At 34.5% G+C, this 8,682-nt stretch overlaps 1 non-coding gene across 1 annotated transcript; it reads left to right on the top strand.

The window, feature by feature from the left end:
* The first annotated feature begins 1,870 nt into the window (after nucleotides 1-1,870).
* Nucleotides 1,871-1,997, top strand: LOC119048442 (U4atac minor spliceosomal RNA). The gene has a single exon (XR_005082344.2). It is a non-coding gene; the product is annotated as a U4atac minor spliceosomal RNA (small nuclear RNA).
* The last annotated feature ends 6,685 nt before the right edge of the window (nucleotides 1,998-8,682 follow it).

The following is an 8,682-nucleotide window of genomic DNA, read 5'->3' as shown; positions in this document are numbered from 1 at the left end:
CATATAATCCCAAACAAAATGTATCAAAATTGAGGATTAAAAAAACCCCAGTCTTTGTGATGGATCGGAATTATTGGAGCCTACTTAATTTCATTCACACCTTAATGTTTTGTAGTTTACTATGAATTTTCTATTTATGAGACTGGGCTAAGTGAAATGCCCTTAGGAATAAAAGTGAACTTGTGAAAATATTATTTGTCTGTGTGTTTAGTTGGAAAGGAATACGCCATTAAGAAAATAACATAAACAAGAACTATGTTGTAATTCTGGAGATTTAATGAGTTACTAAAATTCATATACTTAAATACTAGCATTTTTCATTGAGTTCCAAGAAAACAAATTCTAATTTTTAAAAGTATGAGTGCTGGTGTAGATAAAAATAATCTAGATTAACTTTTTGAAAATCAAATTTTATTTATTGGTTCAAGATATTTTTATTAACAAAAATTGGGCCTTTACAATGAAAAATTAAACCCTGAGTATTGATTTAAATACAAGACTAATCAGAAAGAATATTGTAATTCAAGGGTCACACATGGAGTATATACATTATGATTCTGTTTTGCATAGTGTGATGTTAAGGAAATATCTGGCATTTTTCCAGTAAACTTGAGGCATTAAAAAGAACCAATCTGATAGTTAAAGACTCTTAACTAATACATTTTGAGGGATTTAGCTTATCTGCTTTGGCTCTCTATTGATCAAATAAACCGTTTGATTACAAACATGTACTTTACTGTGTACTGGTAATATTTAAGGTCCTATGTTTAACTACGAATGAAAATTATATCGATTCCCATGCTTGGCTCTTAGGTATTATTTTATAACTTTAAATTAGAAAAACATCTCCGGGCTTTATCACTTCAGAGTTTGGTGTATATGTTTAAAATAACTATAGGAAACGATAGGGCACTTGGGAAGCAGTAACGAGGTGGGTGGGCGCCGTGTCATTTCTAATATGTGCAAGGTGAAGTGGGATGGACGTAATTATGAAACAAACTTTCCGTGCAAACACACATTCAGCAAACTTGGAATGTTGCAGAAATGGGAGATTGCTAAAATGAAACAGAATCGCCCATTACAAATCAGTGATTCTGTTCATCTTAGTATCAACATATGTATCAGAACCAGAGGAAACAGGGTAATATGTGCCTTATCTGGAACACATTAAACTATGGCAGTAAAACAACGCACATCTGCATAAGTGATTAGTTGTGCTTTAATTTTCTTTTAAAGGCTGTGGATGGGGAGGAAGTGTTTAAAAAAAAAAAACCACCATTCACTTTTTAATCCTTCTTAATTGAGGAGGAAGGCAGTAGAGATTCATTCTTACCATGGAATAGTCTGTTCCAAACTTGAAAGAAAAAATTTCAAAATCAGTTGAGGAACATTTGTGACAGACACTTCTATAAAGAAGCCAAGGTATATAGTCTCTATAACTAGGCAGACAATATTTAAGTACATAAAGTGTTCAATATATATGAAGGAAATAAACGTACATTTTGTTTGATATAAAATGCTAAACATATTTAAAAACCAATACATTTCATTTGCTTCCAATAAAATATCTCTAGAAGGACACACAAGAAGCTGATACAGTGGTGGCGGTCAAGTGGCAAGCTAGCTGGCTGAAGGGTGGGGTTAGGAGAAAGATGCTTTCTGTATGTACTTTTGTACCCCTTAGAATTTGAATGCTGAAAATGTATTACAAAGCTATTCCCAATCTAACAGAATAAAATAAAATCAATGATTAAGTACGTGATTAGTTTCCAAAATGGTGATTCAAATGGACATCATCATACTTGGAATTTTTTGTCGGGCCTTAAAGAAGAAAGAGTAATCTGCACTGAATATTAAAAAGTGAATGATAACCACCCTTTTCTCTGGTTGCACTGTTGTCCAGTGAGCAGGTAGTATGAGTGCAGGGCTGTTAATACCTAAATAACACACTTGCATCAACTAGAGCTCTGCTTTGCCTTGGTGCAATTTTTGAAAAAAAAAAAGAAGATGAATAATATTTGGCTATACTGAAAGGAAGGGGCAACTGGCATGAAGCAAAGGTCCTAGGGGAAAAATGTAAGACATTTGTGATGGATCAGTTTGACTTTCAATAATTTGGGAGGTATGTTTGGAGAGATTAAGATACAGATTATAAAGGTCCTTGAATGCCAGGATGAGGAGTTAAGATTTAATAATACAAGCAGTGAGAAGCTTTGGAATCTTTTGAACAGGGGATATTAGCCTCCTTATAATGTTCAGTGTGACTTGAGATGGGAGAGATTGGAGTCTAATACAACATTCCAGGTAAGGAGTGTGGGTGTAGGTGGTGGGGTTGATTTAGGGAGGTTGGAGGAACGAGGCTGAGAAACTGTCTCAGCAACCAGACTGTGAGGTGAACCGGTTTGTAGGAGGTTCCCCAAAAAGAGTGGCCTCATCAGCATCGGACTCGTAAGGGTCAAAAATGATGAAGGCTGAGAAAAATGTTATTTTGATGTATTGATTTGTATATAAGTAATAGCTGAAATAGTGCAGTAATTCTTGAGATGGTAAAACCATATATTTTTATTATGTTTCTTCATGTTTTGAAATGTTAGGTTTTTTTTGCCAAATTATTGGTGGTTTCATCTCTTTCTCCCTCTCCTTCCCCCCACCCCACCCTTTTACTCATCTTCTCTGTCCAATGGTTTTGTCTATTCCACCTTGCTTCTAGCATCTCAAAAACCGTAAAGTTTTGGATAAGTGTATATTTTCATGAGAGTGGAGGGTGGAAACCAGATATTCAAGAATTATGGTGAAAGAGGTAAGGGGAAAAAAGCACTAATTAAAATAAAATAATCCAATCTCATTACTATTTTTGAATGTTTACTATGTGCCAGAAACTGTATTAGGCCTTGAGCTTGTACAAGCCGGGAACAAGACAACTTAATCTCTGCTGTTATGGAGCTTACAGCTCTTTTGAGAAGATAGACATGAAACAAGTAATTGATGATGTGTGGATTATGGGCACTAGAAGAAGAATGAGTGCTTGGGAAGTTTATAGCAAGGAAAAGGACAGAAATGAAAAAATAGTTGGAGGAATGTGGTAGGGAGACATGAAGTAATTTTTCCCCAACTGGATACATGTGCCATTTAAGACATTAAAAGGAGTCCAGGGTGAGAACAAGAACAGATAAAAGATGCTGTGCAGTGTATGGGGAGACAAGAAGAGGAGGAATTAGGCACAGGCGGAGAGGTCTACCTGTGGAGGGGAAGGACATTAATTTTGGGAGGCAACAAGAAAGAAGAAGAAGCTATAGTGTAGAAAGAATGTTTTTTAGAGTTTGGGAGAAGGAAAGCTGGCAGTATTTACCATTTAGGCTAAAGTCGAGGTTTCAGGATTATGGGGTTGGAAAACCATTGGGAGAGTGCGTCGGGACTAATTGGCTTCATTCCGTTTCAAGGTTACAGATTGCACTATTAACCCCATGTCAACTCAAGGCAGTGTGCGTCACAAAGGCATGGCCTGGCTCCACAGAGCCCGGGGTGGTGAAACAGTGGGATGTACGCAAAACTATCAGCCTACGTGAAAGCCCTCACAAAGCAGGCCCTAAGTGGAAACCTGCAAAATCAACAGGATTGTATAAAAGGCCTTTTATTGGATACTTCTTTTTCATATTATATGAAGATAGCATCTGTCATTTACTTACATGTATGTAAAGTTCTCAAATAGTAGAGTCCTTGAGTGGCTAACACAAAGCACAATAATTGAAACAGGATTGATTGAGTCAATCAAGAATTTTCAGCTGGGTTGGGAATCTCTAAATTTTAGGGGGTGACAGAATCATGAGATTACAGAGGCCACAGACCTTCTGATGAAAGAATATAGCTCAGAGTTCATTAAGTGGCTTCTGTCTGAGGTATTTTGGAAGAAGACAGAGTCATTTGGAGGCATGATTCAGGGGACTGAGTCCACAGGTCACGATTCTTATTTCCAGTTTCAGATAACAGCTACTGGAAAATGGGAAAAAACCTTTGTGACTGATGTTCCCAGTCATAGACAAGACGGATGAATCTGGAAGGGCCTCACAGTGTCTGCTCTGGGGCGGCTGGGTTAGGAAAGGGGCCAAGAGGCCAGGTTGCCCCACTGTCTGTGCCTTCTGGAACATCCCTCCCAGACCAGAAGCACCCTCCTGACCAGGAGAGACTCCTTTCCCTTTATTTTTAGCCAAGGAAGAAAACCTGCCTCTTAACAGGCCTGGGAGGATGGACGGTACAGTCCAAAGCTGTGCAGATTCTCATCAGGATTTCTATTAGCATATGTAACACATTTAATAGTTTTGGGAGAGTAATCCAGATTTGAGTATCCAGAAAAGGGCTAACTTCTGGCTAGAAACTAGACAGTACAAATCAAGCAGTCCACTGGAAATACAGTGTTGATAGGGCCACTGTAATTCATGGATGGGCATTTTAATGAGGAATAAAGACATATTATGTTGTCATATACTCCCTGCAAAAACATCTCTTTGCCATCTAGCTGTGAATGCATTTCCATTTTATGAAACCATGCTGCCTATCATTTTAGATCATGTGATAAATTGCAGCTAAGTATAAAGAGTTATTGCAATTTAAGAATTGGTATAATTCTGTTATTGCCATATTTTATAGGGCATCAGAAGTCAGTCCGTCCTCGTTATTTTTTTTAATTTTAAATTAAATCTGTCTATCAGATAACCTAAGCCTTTAAAGCCATATATCCTATTTTAATTAAAAAAATTCTGGTTGTGATCATTGTATAGAATTAAAATCCCATGTAAAATATGGGAAGAGGGAAGGTAAGAGGAGGTCATATAGTGTTACCTGATAAAAGGAGACAGTAATATTTAAAATGAGGTAAGTGTTGCACCGATTTATGACGTATTTTATCTTCAGGAGAAACCATAGTTTATCGTTGTGTCATTCAGCTTGAATCATCAGCTGTATATCTTAGACTTTTTGAATGTAACTCTTGAGAGGGAATGACTTTCAGGGATGGGAGCTATGAGGCAGATCAAAAGCTTAAAGCAATTTTGCTTTGCTAGTTAAAAAATGTTTTATTGGAACATATTTTGTTGTCACACATGCATAAATGCATATAGTTAAAAAGGCGGAGGGTCCCAAAGTTGCTGGGTGTTGTTCATAGAAAGACAAGTACAAATAAAATATTCTTATAACATCTATAATCTCAAATTATTTGCTTTTCCTATTTTTCTTTTTTTAACATCTAGCCTTGCAGTAGTCATTCTCATCCACAGGCAATTCCTATTGTAGAATGTAGAAATAAATTCATGATGCTAGATTCACAGACTAAATTTAATGTTGAATTTAAGGAATAAGAATTCTTATAAAATAATAGTAAACACTAATTAGATTGTCTTAGGAAGTCGATTAGAGTTTCACACTCTACATGAGTCAATATGCTTAATCTGTAGTATTTGTTTTTTTTTTATTAATTTTTGTCATGTTTCTATTTCTTTGTTGCTTTCAACAAGGAACACTGTAAATAGTTAAGAAACAAAGCTTGCTAACAATCAATCCTTTGGTAATAATGTGTTCATTTTACTTCAGTCAATTTTTTTAACCTCAGTTTCAGATTTTCTCTTGATTTCACAATTTTTTTTCTCTCTTAAATACTTTAAGAAACAAAGGAGAATATATTTTTCTTTAACCAGTGGGAAAAAAGTTTATAATTTTTAACAGTTTCTTTTTCAGGAGTCAATATTAGATTAGAATTAAATAATAGAAATAAGCTACTGAAGTCATCAGCGTTAGCAGGAATGCGGTTGAACTAGCAATGCTACTGTCCAGGAGATAGGAAAGAATGTAAGTTCTTTAAACAGCTTTGTGGAAATGAATCCCAAAGGGTTGAAATGACTTGATTCAAAAATATTCAGTAGAAAAGATAGGCGAGAACAAGAGGAGATATTCTACAGTGTGTTCTTCACTTGTAAAATCTATTGTTTTTTTGGTTTTAAGACTATGTTAATAAAGAAATCAGAGGTTATTGGCTCTTCTGTGTCCCTTTTGCCAACCTCCTCCCCCAGAACAAATGCCTAGAATGTGCTCGGGCACACGTCATCTTTGCTAACCTCCACGGAGCTAAAAATTCGAAGTTTTAGAAAGGGAGAAAGAATTAGGGCTCAGAAATTAAATGTACTGACCTCTTTCTCCAAAAAGCATGGGCGTCTCGTAAAATATAGATTTCTCACTGCAGTGTTCTCACCTCTGTAAAATGGAAAAATAAAGCAGGAGTTCTCAAAAGGTTTTAAAAAACGGTGAAGCAAGAAAGGAAAAAAAGAACTAGAAGCAGTTGTGTTTTAAGTTGATGTAACAATTTATGCATGGAAGTTGGAGACTTCCACAAAATTCTTAGCATTATTTAGAGAACAGCAGCTTGAAGTCCTGATGCCTTGTACATCTTACCCCGACTTTATTAGAATGTTTACAAAAGGACTCACTTCATAACTCACATCCTTTCTTAAAGCAGTAACTATAAAGCGGCAAACATGTGACAGATGTGTGTCTGTGTGTCCTTTCTGCCTTGTTTATGCTTTGTAGAAAGTTTCTTTTTTTTTTTAAAGAAAATCATTAGCGGAGGATCATTTCCCATTAACATGCATTCTTTTGTTTGATTCTTTTTATTAAGCTTGCTGAAAAACTGTATTTTCATTAAGCCTGTCAGAGGAAATATTGACTAAGCTTCTGTATTTAATTTAGGTCACTGTAAGCTAAATTCAAGTTTACTACAGCTTATGGTAATAAAATACCTTTCAACATTTTCACCATATTTTATACTTTGCTATTTCAAAGAATCTTTTTTCAAAGTGTCTTTGCCTTTTTAAATTTTTTTTGGTACTTCGGCAAAGTGAATAAATATATGATTGAAGAGTTCTTAAAAACCAAAAGATAGCTTGTAACAACTTTTTAAAAAAATGGGTCCCAGAATTTCTTACATTTAAACAGGGAATTATTATAGCATGTGTATATCCAACATCCACACCAAGTAAAAACAATGCATGAAGGTAGAATAAGTAGGAAAATAAACACTGAATACTAGACTTTGTATGCAAAAAAATAAAAGTTTATTTACTCATGATATTTTGTAAATATCTGTTATGTGGCAGATGTTGCATTAAATATTTAAATTTTACAACCTGAACTGCACTATGAACTATTTCAATTTCTTCTCTTTCAGAAAGAGATTGAATGTACCACATAGATAAAATAGCACTAATTCAGATTCCACTCATCCAATGATTGGTTTAAGTGAAATTAATCAGTTTTATTAATTTACACTGTTGGTGAAGTCAGTAATAATTCAGAGCAAAATAAGTTCATTAAAATAGTTAAAATATTTTTAAAAACCCCTTTTTTACCCCTTCATTTTGTGAGTGTTTGGATCCCTAGTGCAGATAATGGAATAGAAATTTTAAAATGAGGGGTTTCTACCGTTGGAACATAGCACATGTTCATTTCGCATAACAGGTTTTTTGTTAATTTGGTTATATGTTAAATTTTAATGGCATAAAATGTTTTATTATCATGTAATTATAACATTGTATCATTATAATGTTTCATCATATATCAATATTTTAATGTAGTTAGATTTATTAATTCTTTTATAGTAAATTTTAAAAATAGGATACAGTTTTGACTTTAGACAATCCACCTGGTGTTTTTTGTTCTGCCTCCTTCACCAACCCAAATCTCCCCCTTTCTATTTCTGCATTTTCCATTTTTTTAGGAAAGACATTTTTATCATTGTGATTTCATTTATAAGGCTTTTGCTTTTCAGATGTATTTTAAGGTTTTCTTTTAGTAAATCCTTCTTGGATACTAAATAAAGTATCAGTTTATATTCTGCTTTTGGAGCTGCTGGATGGTTTGAAGGGAGTTTTTTTTCTAAATTTTTCTGACAAATTTATTAAGTACTTTCCAATTAACCAGCCCTCTAGACTTTTGATAATACCTTAGTACAAGGGAATAACATTTCCTGGATGAGCTCATTCATAATGAACAAACAAACAAACATTTTAAATAGGGACATTTCTTTATATAAATAATAAGATGGTTATCATGATTTTAATGATCACATTAATGTTTTTCATTACTACTTTATAATCATTTTATGAAGTATTTTTCTTAAAAATTTCAGTTGTAGTTGGAACATAGTTTATTTTATTTTTTTAATTTTTTAAAACATTTTATTTATTTATTTTTAGAGACGAAGGGAAGGAGAGAGGGAGAGAACTATCAATGTGCGGTTGCCTCTTATGCGTCCCCTGCCAGGAGCTGGCCTGCAACCCAGGCATGTGCCCTGATTGGGAATCAAACCTCAATCCTTTGGTTCATAGGCCTGTGCTCAATCCACTGAGCTACACCAGCCAGGGCTGGAACATAGTTTAGTTATAACACATATACTGTTACTATAATTACTCTGGTAGGCTTATTTCTGAGGGTCTTCATAATTGAAGGAAACAAATTCCATCAAAAAAAGTGGTTTCTCATTTTCTCCTGATAGATGCTTTGTGATTAATCTAAAGAAAAATATAATAATACTAATATTCTGAAACTGAACCAAAATGGTGAATCTTCAATGAGTGTTTTTAAGCCCACCTAATTCTGGGGAACATCCTACAATACTTCTTCAATTTAATAGTTTAAAAG

The sequence above is a fragment of the Artibeus jamaicensis genome, unplaced genomic scaffold, assembly GCF_021234435.1.
Source record: "Artibeus jamaicensis isolate MK-2021 breed Jamaican fruit bat unplaced genomic scaffold, CSHL_Jam_final scaffold_537, whole genome shotgun sequence".
Classification (NCBI taxonomy): Eukaryota; Metazoa; Chordata; class Mammalia; order Chiroptera; family Phyllostomidae; genus Artibeus; species Artibeus jamaicensis.
The sequence above is the reverse complement of the archived record's forward strand: the minus strand, read 5'-3'. Positions and strand labels throughout refer to the sequence as shown.